Raw genomic sequence first — 14,146 nt, 5'->3', positions numbered from 1 at the left:
CCTTCTCCACCAACTCACTGCTAACTGTGCCAGAGCTACCAATGTAGGAGTGGCCACTCTTCAGGTGCCATCTTTTCATCTCTGGGCAAACCTCACCAACACCACCGTTGATGCTGATGCTGGATCTTCTGCTGGACTCACACTCGCTGCTCAACAAGGAGCCTCCAACTCCACTGATGCCACTGATAACCAGGAGTCCCTGACTCTGGGCCTACCATAACGTGGAGCTGCCACTGCCACCTAGCTGATGTCTGGAATCCCCGCTCTGGACTTAACTCAACCAGGGATCCCTGGCTCCGCTGCCAGGCCAGATCGCAGCTTGCCAAGAGTTCCGCTCCAGCTGCCCTCCTCCATGATGTCACCTTTCTCTTCTGCTGCTGACTGGAAGAAGATGAAGAAAAACAAAGAAGATGAAAAGGTTTCGGAAAGAAGGGAGGAAGTGGCCAGACTGCAGCAAGATTAGATTAGATTCCTTACAGTGTGGCAACTGGCCTTTTGGCCCAACAAGTCCATGCCAACCTTTGAAAAGTAACCCACCCAGACCTATTCCCCTACCCTGTATTTACCCCTGAGTAATGCACCTAACACTACGGGCAATTTAGCATGGCTAACTCACCTAACCTGCACATCTTTGAACTGTGGGAGGAAAGCAGAATGCCCAGAGGAAATCCACACTGACATGGGGAGAATGTGCACACTCCACACAGACAGTCACCCGAGGCTGGAATTGAGCTCAGGTCCCTGGTGCTGTGAGGCAGCAGTGCTAACCACTGAGTCACTATGCTGCCCCTGGATGGGCAAATGGGCTCAGGAGGCCAAATGCTGCCTGCCTTGTCAGTGCAGCCATCTTGGAATCCTCATTTATTGTGGCCATCTTTATGTTAATACAGCTAACCAGCCCCAAGCATTGGATAGCACATAGCCTTTTACAGAGGTTCAGGTCCATCTCACCAAAGGGGAACTGAGTAATGAAGCACACATCAGTTCTAGCAGCCAGCCACAAGCCCATGTCTAATTGTTTAAATTGTTTAAATTGCTTGCCTTCATGGAAGATGCAATTGTCCCCAACCAAGCGAACAGAACCGTGTGTTTGAAGACATCCCTGGGAAACGGATCAGTCTGCTCACCTCCAACACAATTTTCTGCATCCACCAGCTGGTGTGTGAAAAAAAAAGTGATAATAACAGCCTTCCTCCCACCAAATCTTTCTTACTAAACCACATTGAGACATAGCAAATGCAGAAGGAGGGATGTAAGTGTGCATATGATATTAAGGTAGGAAAAGCTTATTCCATTTTCTGAAAAATAGCCACTGTGTTTAGTATGTTATGCATGGCACCTTTGCGATCAATCTGTGTACCTTTTGTTATACAGGCAGTGATACACGCAGACTGAATGATTCATTATGGGGACCGTGGAATCAGATTCTTCCTCAGTTTCTGTCCTCACTCAACTTTGCTCACTTGACTAATTCTCCCCAGTTTCACAATCACTTTCATTACTCCAGAGTGCAGTGGATGTCAGAACACTGAATAAGTTTAAGGAGGAAACAGTTAATTAGTAATGAGTTAGAGGGTCATGGGGAATGGGCAGGAAAGTGGAGTTGAGGCCAAGATGAGATCAGCCATGATCATATTAAATGGTGGAGCAGGTTAAAGGGACTGAATTACCTACTCCTGCTCCTAGTTCTTCTGTGCTTAGTTCTCTTCAACCCCAGAGTAACTAAGGCCTGTATCGTTGGTGTTGCTTCTTTTCCTCTCTCACTTTCCATAGAACTGTCTGACCTGATGATCACCCTTCAAAGTCTTCAGACAGACTCTTCAAGTTACTAGGAAATGCTTTCCAGAAGCAAGTGAGGCTCAAAATACTTAATAAAAACCAAAATAATTCCAGACTATGGAAATCAGAAACGAAAACTGGAATTGCTGCAAAGGCCCAGCAGGTGGCCTAATTCTGAGGAAGGGTCACTGGATCCAAAGCAGTAATTCTTATTTCTCTCCACAGATGCTGCTAGACCTGCTGAGCCTTTCCAGCTTTCGTTCCCAAAATACTTAATATTTGAACAAAGCCCACTAGATTGTAGGTTGTATTTAGACAATAGACAATAGACAATAGACAATAGACAATAGATGCAGGAGTAGGCCATTCTGCCCTTCGAGCCTGCACCGCCATACAATATGATCATGGCTGATCATTCCTAATTAGTATCCTGTTCCAGCCTTATCTCCATACCCCTTGACTCCACTATCTTTAAGAGCTCTATCCAATTCTTTCTTAAAAGAATCCAGAGACTGGGCCTCCACTGCCCTCTGGGGCAGAGCATTCCACACAGCCACCACTCTCTGTGTGAAGTAGTGATTTGAATGACTTGGACACCAGGATGCAGAATTAAACCAAAAGACGAAAATCTGGATTTTTTTAAGAAAACTATTTCCTTTTTGAGTGAAACTTTTTTTTAATGTTCCCAGCCCTACAATGTACCATAGCAGAAAGAAGCAAGTGCCATCATGTATATCACAAAAGAAAGTTTCACTTCTTTTCTTTCGCAACATGTATGCTGACTTACCACAGTTGAGGGACTCAGCATTTGTCCTGCAGAAAGGATACAGAAGACGATGTGGAGGCACCACATTTCTTTCAGTAGTTCTTGGGGGTTTTTTCAGGGGTGTGTCCCTCTGGCCCTGAGTAAAACTAAATGTTCCACTGTTAACTGTGTACCATGTTCAGTTGAGCCATCATTTTAAGGTTATGAAACCATTTCTTTTTCTTCTGCGGGATCTTTGGTTAACCTTTATTATCACTTCTACTTCGGCTTTTCAACACCCTGATGTGATGGGGATTTTTCTAAGCCCAATTGGGTCCTCCCACCGTTTCAAAGTATTTGAATAAACTTTTAATATTGATGCTTGAAGATGCAGCTTTCTTGATAGTTTACTTTGTAATCAAGTAATTTCACCCTTTTGTCTTTCTTGTTATCAGAGGAAATATGCTGGACTCCTTAAAATAGATCAAAGTTACTTTTGTTAACCAGCGTTTTGCTGCAGCACTTTATGTGGGAGCTTTGCAATAGACATTTTAAAGTGGGCTGTTCCTAGATGTCCCAGGATTGATTCAAGTAAATGACATTGATGTATTTAAGGGAAGACCAGATAAATATGTACAGGGATGAATGGAATGGAAGTAAATAGGGTTAGGAAGTACCTGATGTGGGGTGTTATCACCAAGATAGGGCTTTTGGACCAAATGATTGCTCCCTGTCTGGCAGATATCATGTAATTCCACTTTCACTTGAAAACCAAATACAAAGATAATAACATCCCTTTAACAACAATATTATAATCACTTTATTCATAAAGACCATATAGTTCTAACATTATAAAAAGCTCCCAATCTACTGAAATGCGTTTCATGAATTCTAATACACCCTTGGTGATTCATGCCCTTAAAACTGGAATTAGTTTCAATGGATATTAACAGTTCACTTTTTAAGTTATTTCTCAACTTTTGAAATTCCATCTTGAAAATTACCAAATGGTGAATGAGTCATTTACTCCATGCCCTTTTCTGATTGCTACCATTTTCATATGACCTTTTACATTATCAATGCATGAATATTGTTGAGTCAATAATGGCCTTAAGCAGACTACTTTAACCATATAACATCAGTGCTGTACCTTAATTGCAGGAAAAATACATGAAAACAAGCCAAAGTATTAACATTTTGAAAATTCTTGAAAATCTCTCTTTGACTTTCTGTACATGAAGGACTTTACTCTCTCAGTGGAGTACAACATTATCAGCAATAGCCAACCTTTGGTAACTCCCCCAGACAGTGATTGTTGGTGTGATAATATGGTATTGAGTACAGATCACAATCAAGTTGAATCCTGTCCTCAAATGTCTCCATTCTATGCACTTCCAGTAGAGGTCATTGTACAACACCAGTTCCAGGGATGCAGACAAACTTACATTTTCGTAATCTAGGAAATCTGTAGCTAATGTAACTGCAGTACCGCTGCTTCTGCTTTTAGCTACTTCTACCAGGCCATCTACACTCATGGTACATGTCGTTCATCTGCCTTGAATGAACCTTGCACATCCCCTGCAGCTGATCTGAAACTGCTTTATGATGTCTGTCATCCAACTACACTATAGTTGACCTCCCTTTCTGCTGCCCTCCACTATGCCCTCTAGATGGGGGTCTCTAAAGTTTCAGCTCAAATCAAATAAATGATTTACTGACAGTATTGTTTCTGGATGTCACTGTTTGCAATAGCAAGAAACAAAAAGGAAACTAAGCAAACTATACAAAATTTGCAGTTTGAGCGTTTTGAGTACATGCCTTGTATGGTTGTGTCATCTGCATGTGGAATTTTAAGCATGCCTCAGAGAAACCACATTTCAAAGGCCTCTATTTTCTTCTATAGTTTTTACTTCTTGTTCAGATTTCTGAGGCGTCCAGGAAAGTCAAATGAGTTTTAACCTAGCTGCAAGCTTGAGTCTGCATATTGTTAACATACCCTTCATTTTGCTTCAGAGCCCAGAAGTTCTTTTAAATTCAAATTAGGTAAAAATTGCAAGACAGAAATATCAAAAATGTTGGGGAGTCATTGTTAGGCAGGGTTTGGACCGGATATGTCATGCGATGTGAACTCAGTGGACCATAGGCCTGTATTTGAGCTGTAACATTCTCATCGAGAGACTTGATCAAACAAGTAGCCTTTCGTCTTTCAGGAGATTATTTTTAAGTTTCCATGCCATTAGTCACAATGGACTAAGTCTTATTTTTTTTTTGGTTAGGCCTGAGCTGCAGCAAGTTTTTTTTTGGGGGGGTGCATTACTGTCATAAGGTCTCACGGGTTCTCTTGCAGTTTCTTACAAAACTTGTTTCAATAATTGCCCACCATGCCTGATGGCGTCTCTCACATCCGATATCCCACATTACCATGCATTTGCAACCTCATGCTGTCTAAATGTGGACCACTCTGATTTATGTGAAGGATGTACACATGCCCAAGTTGAGAACAGCACAATTTCACCATATGCCATCATTTTGTGTTCATGGCTGCACTATTGGTCCCTGCACGGCAATTTGACATTTATTCTGGGCTGGCTTTGAGCCACAAGGATATTATATGTGGGGGACTAAGGGGTTGACCAAAGGAAATGATTGTGAGTGACTGGCTCACTGTCTTCCCATCCATTCCTCACACAAGAAGTCAGGAGCTGGGGAAATTCAAAGCCCAGTAGCCTACCCACCATCTTTTAGTAAAGTAATTAAGGTTGGTAACAAGCCAATGGACTTGAACAATTTCCTGTCATACCATAAAGCGATTGAGCGGAAGCCTCTTGTGACACAGTGTCCCTGTCCTGAACCAGAGTGACCTGGATTCAAGTCCCACCCGTTCCAGAGGTATGTAATAACATCTCTGAACAGGTTGGTTAGAGAAAATATAAAGCATTTGAGTTGTGAGGTTCTTGTAGTGCTGTGGTAGTACCCCTATCTTTGAGCCAGGATGCTATGGGTTAAGGTCCCACCTGCCCCAGTGATGTGTAATAACATCCCTGAACCAGTGATTCGAAGATATCCAAAATAGTTAAGATTCAGAAAGATGGCTTCTAAATAGGGAAAGGCAGGGTTCGTCTTCAGGAGAAAGTCACGTGTATCAGCAACTTTCAAGATGCCACATACCTTTTGTTCCTCCCTGACTTCACTTCAAAATCACACCCTTTCTCACCTAATACCCCTGCCCCACCCCATTTTTAGGCTCCCTAATCTCTCTCCTGCAGAATCCCCAATTTATCTCAATCTCGGAGCCATAGCTGTCATGGAGTCATACAGCATGAAAACAGACCCTTTGGTCCAACTAGTCCATGCTGGCTATATTCTCAAACTAAACTAGCCCCACTTTCCTGCATTTGACCCATATCTCTCCAAACCTTTCCTGTTCATGTACTAATCCAAATGCCTTTTAAATGTTCTAACTGTGCCTGCATCCACCACTTCCTCTGGCAGTTCATTCCACACACCAACTGCTCTCTGTGTAAAAAAGCCCTTCATGACCTTTTGAAATTTTTCTTCTCTCACCTTATAAATACGCCCCCTAGTTATGAACTCACCCACCTTCAGGAAAAGATCTTTGTTATTCACCTTATCTTCGCCCTCATGATTTTTTAAACTTCTATGAGGTCACCCTTCAACCTCCTACGCTCCAGTGAAAAATGTCCCAGCCTATTTTTATATCTCAAACCCTCCATTCCTGGCATAATCCTGGTAAATGTTTTCTGAACTCTCTCCAATTAATAATACCCTTCCTATAACAGGGCAACCAGAACTGCACACTATTCCAGAAGATGCCTCACAACCTGTACAACCTTAACATTACATCCCAACTCCTATACACAAAGTTTGAAGCAATGAAGACAAGTGTGAGAAACGCCTTCTTAACCACCCTGTCTAATTGTGGTGCAAATTTCAAAGAACTATGCACCCGAACCCCTAGGTCTATCTGTTCTATTCAAGGCCCCACCATTAATTGTGTAAGTCCTGCCCTTGATTATTTAATCAAAATGTAATACCTCACATCGATCCAAATTAAACACAGTTCATGTGGAGTGCTGGAAAACCATAGTAGGTCAGGCAGCATCCAAGGAGCAGGAGAGTCGATGTTTCAGGTCAATTCTCCTGCTCCTTGGATGCTGCCTGACCTGATGTGCTTTTCCAGCGCCACACTTTTTGACTCTGATTTCCAGCAACTGTAGTCCTCACTTTATCCTTCAATTCATCCGGAGCCTAGCTGTAATCTCAGCAGCAGTCACCACTCAGCTCTAGCACCAGTAGGTCTGCTACAGCTGTCGTCAATCACATTTTCAAGGTAAAAACAAGGACTGCAGATGCTGAAAACCAGAGTCGAGATTAGAGTGGTGCTGGAAAAGCACAGCAGGTCCTGATGAAGGGCTTTTGCCCGAAACGTCGATTTTCCTGCTCCTCAGATGCTGCCTGACCTGCTGTGCTTTTCCAGCACCATTCTAATCACATTTTCAAACCTATTGAGGGGAAGAAACTTCTTCAAGGCTTCTAGCAACATGCTCTCGCTTCAGGGTGGCCCTAACAAATGTTAATCACTGCTTTTGACCACCCAAGCCGGCTCCATCATTCAACAAGGATCTGACTGTTCTTCTGAACTTCAAATTCATCTTGCTGTACTATCCCCATATTCCACGATTCCCCTAGCATCCAAAAATCTAGCCATCTCTGCCTTCGGTATACTCAATAACTGAACATACACAGCTCCTCATCTGAAATAGCTGAGCTCTTCACTTTGATTGTGATCCCTGGTTCTAGACAGACAAAGAAAACATTCTCCCTGCATCCACCCCATCAAGCCCCTTAAAACTTTATATGCATCAATTAGCTTTTGAATATAGGCCTAGTTTACCAAATCTCTCCTCAAAGGACAGTGCTTTCATTTCAAGATTTATTCTAGTCAACTTCTTTTACATTCCAACTAAGTGATGCTGCCAGGGTTGGAGGATTTGAGCTATAGGGAGAGGCTGAATAGGCTGGGGCTGTTTTCCCTGGAGCGTTGGAGGCTGAGGGGTGACCTTATAGAGGTTCATAAAATTACGAGTGGCATGGATAGGGTAAATAGGCAAGGTTTTTCCCTGGGTTGGGGGGGGGGGGGGGGGGGGTCCAGAACTAGAGGCCATAGTCTTAGGGTGAGAGGGGAAAAATTTAAATGGGACCTAAGGGGCAACTTTTTCACACAGAGGGCGGTGCGTGTATGGAATATGTTGCTAGAGGAAGTGGTGGAGGCTGGTACAATTATAACATTTAGAAGGCTAAATGGATATATGAATAGAAAGGGTGCAGAGGGCTATGGGCCAAGTGCTGGCAAATGGGACTAGATTAGGTTAGGATATCTGATCGGCATGGATGAGTTGGACCAAAGGGTCTGTTTCCGTGCTGTACTTATCTATGACTCTAAATACATCTGTCATTTCCTTTGGGAGACCAAAATGTACATTCTTTATCAGGTCTCACTGAGGCCCAATATAATTATTGTATAACTTATTTATTCTTGTACTGCTTTGAAATAAATCAGAAACATGACAAAACTGTGTCTGGATTTTTTTCATTCTTTGGATCATAATTGTTATAAAATTGAAAGCTTTTCAGCAATTTTCAGGAAATGTGAACATTGCGAAATGGCTAATGCCTACTGTACATGGTCTGAGCAAAATACAAAAAGCTGTTTATTATATTGCATTTCACAACTCACAGCCAATTAGACCCTTTTGAAACGAAGCCATTGCTGAAATGTAGGCAAATGTGGCAGCCAATTTTCACAAAGCAAGATCCTAGAAACACCAATAAGCTAAATAATTAGATAATCTGTTTGTGGTAATGCTTTTAACGGGATAATTATTGATCACGACATCAACTGCTTTTGCTCAAATAGTGTCATAAGGTCTCATCCACCCACCTGAAAGTTTATTATCTCATGCTAATTTCCTACATTACAATGTGAAAAGCATTACCTCTGGCTGTGCAATGTTCCCTCAGCTTAGACTGGATTATGTGCTGAATTATTGATGATTAAACTCAAATGCATAACCTTCTGATTCAGTACAAAAGTGCTACTATAGAGCCAAGGCTGAGCCCTTTGCTCCTCATCATTTAATACTACTTGCTAACCAGAGAATGCACTTATCTTTTAATGGATTTTTTTTCAAGTACTGTGTATTGTATTTTCTACAGAAAATTTTTAAAACATGATACATAGCAGTAATATTGCTTATTCTCACCATTTTCAAGAAGCTGCAAGCATGTTTTCAGCTAAATTAGAAATCAAGGCCAAAAAAAGAAATAAATTATAACATTACTACAAATTAGACCATGCATTAGGCTTGGGGACTAAACTGGTGAGTCTTCGTCATTTTGCCTACTCATTTACATGATTGCTATGTTCATCCAGATCTGCCCCTTGCTGCTTGCACATCATCAAATTGTTCCAGTGCAGAAGGAAGCTATTAAGTCTACTGTGTCTGTACTGGCTCTCTGACTGTTTTAACTTATTGCAAATCCCCTGACTTTCATTCATAACTCAGCACATTATTTCTATTCATGAGATAGCTTTGGCAAACATTGTTAAGGAGAATCCAAAGGGATTCTATAAGGTTATTGAGGGCAAAAAAAAAGCAGCTCGGGAGAAAATAGGGCTGCTTAAAGATCAACATGGTTGCCCATGTGTGGAACCACAGGAAATGGGTGAGATACTAAGCAAAATTCTTTACATTGATATTTACTGTGGCGAATGACATTGAAGCTAGAGAACTTGGGAAAATAAATAGTAATAATAGTCTTGAAAAGAGTTCATATTACCGAAGAGGAGGTGCTAGAGGTTTTAAAATACATAAAGGTAGATAATTCCCAGGACTTGATCAGGTGTTTCCCAGAGCTTTGTGGAAAGTTAGAGAAGGGATTGCTGGGCCCCTTGTGGGATATTTGTATCATCAACAGCCATAAATGAAGTGCTGGAAGACTGGAGGATGGCTAATGTAGTGGCATTTAAGAAATGCTGTGAGGAAAAGCCAGGGAACTATAGACTGATGAGCCTGATGTCAGTGCTGGATAAATTGTTGGAGGAGATTCTGAAGGACAGGATTTACATGCATTTGGAAAGGCAAACTAATTATGGATAGTTAGCAGGACTTTGTGCATGAGATATCATGCGTCACTAAGTTGATTGAGTTTTTGGAAGAGTTGACAATGAGGATTGATGAAGGCAGAGCGGTCGATATTGTCTATATAGACTTCAGCAAAGCATTTGACAAGATTCCACATAGTAGACTGGTCAGTAAGGTTAGATCACATGCAATCCAGGGAGAGCTAGCCAACTGGATACAAATTTGGCTTGAAGGTAGGAGACAGAGGGTGGTGGTAGAGAGTTGCCTTTGAATAGAGGTATGTGACCAACGGTTTGCCAGAAGGATCAGTGCTGGGTCCACTGCTTCTCATCATTTAGATAAATGATTTGGATGTGAATGGTTAATACGTTTACAGATGATACCAAAATAGCTTATGTAATGGACAGTGAAGAAGATTATCTCAGAGTACAATGGGACCTTTATCAGATAGGCCAATGGGCCGAGGAGTAGCAGATGGAGATTAATTTAGATAAATGAGAGGTATTCCATATTTTAAGGCAAATCAGGGCAGACTTATACAGCTGATGGTAGGGTCCTGGGGAGTGTTGCTGACCAAAGAGACCTTGGAGTGCAGGTTCATAGTTCCTTGAAAGTGGAGTCAAAGGTACTCAATGTGGTGGAGAAGGCATTGGCATGCTTGCTTTCATTGGTCCGACACTGAATATAGGAGTTAGGATGCCAATTTGCAGTTGAACAGGACATTGGTCATGACACTCTTAGAATATTGTGTTCAATTCTTGTTGTCCTTCTATAAGAAGGATGTTGTTAAACTTGAGAGGGTACAGAAGTAATTTACAAGTATGTTCGCAGGACAGGATGGCTTGATCTATTGGGAGAGGGTGAATAGGCTGAGCCTTTTTTCCATGGAGCGTCAGAGATTGAGGGGTGACCTCACAGAGGTTTATTGAAATCATGAGGGGAATGGATAGGATAAATAGCCATGGCCTTTTTCCTAAAGTGGGGCAAGTCCTAAACTAGAGGGCATAGCTTTAAGGTGAGAGGGGAAAGATTTAAAAAGGACCTGAGTGGCAGAAGGTGATGTATGTATGGATTCAGCTGCCAGAGGAAGTGATGGAGGTGAATACAATTACAACGTTTGAAAGGCATCTGAATAGGTGTATGACTAGGAAACATTTAGAGGGATATGGGCCAAACGCTGGCAATGGAATTAGGTCTAATTGGGATGTCTGGTTGGTACAGACAAGTTGGACCAAAGGGTCTGTTTCATTCATTATGACTCTATAAATAATCATCTCGTGCCCTCTTTAATCTGTCAAGTGAATCTGCCTCCACCAATCTTCTGGGCTGTGCATTCCGGACCCTAACTATATGATACACGAACAACATTTTTCTCACTGCACATTTGCTCCTTTCACAAAGCACTTTAAAACAGTGTCTCATTCGCAACTCTTTTATAAGTGAGAACAGTTTCTCCCTATTTTGCACTGTCTTGACCCCTTGTGATTTTAAAAATTTCTATCAATCGATATCAGCAGCTGGCCCAAATTGAAACCTGCTAACATTGATAAAAGCTAGCCAGTATAACTTAAAATTATCCGGTAGCGCTTAACATGGAGGTGTATTGTGGCTGAAGCAGGTTTTCTGAGCCTTGTGGAAATTGAATCTGTGCAAAGAAAGGCAAAAGAAATGTTGCACATAGAAGAAGGAGAGTACCTAGATGTTTTTGTTGCTCCTCTGGAAATCTTGACGGAGGTGATGGCTAAAAGGAGAAATAGCCTGTCGTCTGCACCTCTTACTGTCCCCCATTCCCAGACCACTTTCTTACCCTTGGGACTTTTTGTCATGAATACACCCAAGGAATAGAACCTGACCAGGCAGCAGAGGAAAACCAAAGGGATAGTGAAGATAAAGACAACAGGAATACAATTACTTTTAAAAAGTGGATATGTGATCCTCAACTTTCATAATTGAGCCATTGCAGCTTAAAAATGTAACCAATCAATTGTCTCAATTATGGTATAGTCCTTCATTGATAGTCAACATTTGAAATCACTAAGGTAAAAACAATGACTGCAGATGCTGGAAACCAGATTCTGGATTAGTGGTGCTGGAAGAGCACAGCAGTTCAGGCAGCATCCAAGGAGCTTCGAAATCGACCTTTCATCAGGGCTTTTGCCCAAAACGTCGATTTCGAAGCTCCTTGGATGCTGCCTGAACTGCTGTGCTCTTCCAGCACCACTAATCCAGAATTTGAAATCACTATACAACATGAAGACACCAAATACTCCAATTATCAGTTAGTTCAAAAAAAGTCATAAACTATAAGGAAATGCCTACTCTAGGAAGTGGTTGTTTTTTCTTCTTTCATCATGGCTAGACCAGCAACATTGCTCATCCTTATTTTCCCTTGGGAAGGTGGGGGTGAGCTGCCAACTTGAGCCGCTGCAGTCCATTTGGTGAAACCACAATTTTGTTAGGAGAGAACTTTCAGGATCTTGACCACAAAACAGTAAAGGAACAGAATATATTTCTAAGTTAGGATATTTTGTGGTTAGGAGGGAACCTGCAAATTATAGAGTTCCCCCGTAACTGCTGCCTTTGTCCATCGAGATGGTAGTGGTCACATGTTTGGAAGGTGTTACAGTGCATCTTGCAGTTGGTATACCCTGCTGCCACTATGTTTCAGTGGAAGAAGGAGTGAATGCTTAAAATGATAAATGGACTACCAGCAAAGCTGGCTGTTTTGTCCTGGGTGGTGTTGATCTTCTTGAATGTTGTTGGAGCTGCATTCATCCATACCCACAATGGAGCTGGCCGTCCTCCCTCACAATGACAACATTCATCATACCCCACTGTCATGACACTAGTGTTCTTGCTGCTATTCATTAGATAGTTAGTCTGTGCTAACCTGGTGCAGTCAGAAATTAGGCCTTCTGTGTCCACAGTTGCTCAAAGCAGACTCGTCCAGTGAAAATCAGAAGACGTCCACTAGCCATGCTGAGGTATTCCTGTATTAGATCACTAGAACAGCCAAAGATCCCCCTCCCCCACCCCCACTAATATACAAATACTCAAGGGGAATGCACAACCACAATTAGTTGACATTTGAGGCGATATGGCATGGTTATATTTATAAACTTGGTCTGGAATGTTTATTTTCTGGTGATTGCTAATTTTGCATTGTGACCAAGTGTTCAATATGATGGTCAGTATCTAAGGGAAGGTAAATATTGGTGAATGGTGAATTCGAGTTCTGGTTACTGGTGTCACACTTGGACTGTATCTGGGATGGATGCTTATAGATGGATGCTGAATGACATGGACTATGGTGAGATATGTGACAGAATCGTGCAAGATCTCTTGTGAGGGCTTTCGCAATGTCGGCATTTGCCAGGTATCAAGTGAACTTCCTTGCTCAGCAGTGACAGGTTACCTATAAGGGGGGGAAATTATTGTTTGCTAATAACCTTACTAATGGCAGACCTTGCATCATTAATATGCAGCTTCCTATCTTACTAAATGTGTTAAACAAACTAGAAGTTGAGAATTCTTAACATGGAAGTTAGAGGGGGTACCTGGCGACATCAGCTCACTCCTCGCTCCAAAGGGTCTCCATGTTGGATACCAGGCAGTAACCACTTAAAGACATGGTCCATGGGCACATGCACCTTACATCATTAGACATTGGCATCTGGCAAGTTCCAGTCTCTAGAAAACCCTCTGATTCAATTACAGGACACTTCTGCATTTCAAGGCTGCACTTCACGCTGCACAGACACAGATCATTGTGATGCTGCAAAAAGGACACACTCCACTCAGGGATACACACCCAGCTCACAAACTGGACCAGCCTGTATCTCCAGCTTGTCACTTGCTGTCATAGCGCTTACTCATTCTGAGCCTCCCTGAGTGCTCATAGCATCCCCACCCGGCCTGGTCTGGCTTTTTTATACTTGGTCCCTTCACCCAGAGATGTCAGGCTCACAGTACTGCTGTATTTCTGAGCTGTTTAGTGCAGACATAAAGCCAGGAAGCTTTCAACAATCTTCAACCAAGTCAAGGGGGTAATAATATTTTAGTCAGGACGGTCTTGCATGGTAAGTTAAGGACAGTCTCTGTTAGCAGTCCAGGGGCTCAGACACAGTCAGGGAGCCACACGGGACTGTCAGAGTCAAGATGCTCTACATTTAAAGGATGAGGAGCCAATTCTCAGGCAACTCTCCTGATTCTTTGTAGTCTGTGGTGGGCTGTCTTTCTCTTGAGAGAGAGGAAGGTATCAAGGGAGATAAAAATGGGAGGCGGAGCTGTTATAGTCCTCTCGCAAATTGGGAGGAATCCCGGGTGAGTACGCAGGCAGTGTAGAGGGCAGGCAGGCTTAGTGGTGTAGGGAGTTGGGGTGGGTGACAGTAAGTGGGGAACATATTGCAGGCAAAAGTGAGGGTGGTAGAGCGGTGTGCCTCGATAGGAGGTGAGT

This window comes from Chiloscyllium punctatum, chromosome 1, assembly GCF_047496795.1.
Source record: "Chiloscyllium punctatum isolate Juve2018m chromosome 1, sChiPun1.3, whole genome shotgun sequence".
NCBI lineage: Eukaryota > Metazoa > Chordata > Chondrichthyes > Orectolobiformes > Hemiscylliidae > Chiloscyllium > Chiloscyllium punctatum.
This window is presented reverse-complemented; position numbering follows the sequence as displayed.